This window comes from Cyprinodon variegatus, unplaced genomic scaffold (assembly GCF_000732505.1).
Source record: "Cyprinodon variegatus isolate N-32 unplaced genomic scaffold, C_variegatus-1.0 Scaffold512, whole genome shotgun sequence".
NCBI classification, from domain to species: Eukaryota; Metazoa; Chordata; class Actinopteri; order Cyprinodontiformes; family Cyprinodontidae; genus Cyprinodon; species Cyprinodon variegatus.
In genome coordinates, this window is record NW_015150965.1 from 247,985 (window position 1) to 248,407 (window position 423).

The following is a 423-nucleotide window of genomic DNA, read 5'->3' on the forward strand; positions in this document are numbered from 1 at the left end:
TGCGTCACACCTCAACCCGCCTCAAAGCCAACGCTGATTGGACGTTCGTTTGGTGAACGGCTCCAAATTTTCTTCAACGGAGAGTCTCCAGACTAATTAGCGAGTGAAATCTTGAAAGCTCGCGAGATCAGGATGGTCTCACGAGGCTACCTTTTTTTTTCAGAGAAACTTAAACATGTTCCATTTGTTTAGTTCAGTTAATTTTTCCTTTTTTCAGACTGAGACACTTGGAAATTCTCTTGTGTCTTGGTTATGTAGATGCGATCACTATTAGTTTGTCGTCTTTGTGAAAACACCAGCTCGCTGAGCACTGCACATGGTATATGCACAGTTTATCTTATTTTAGAAAAGTATAACGTTATTATTTTATTAATAAAAGTAATAATAACGTATTTATTTTACATAATCATGTTAATTCAGAAA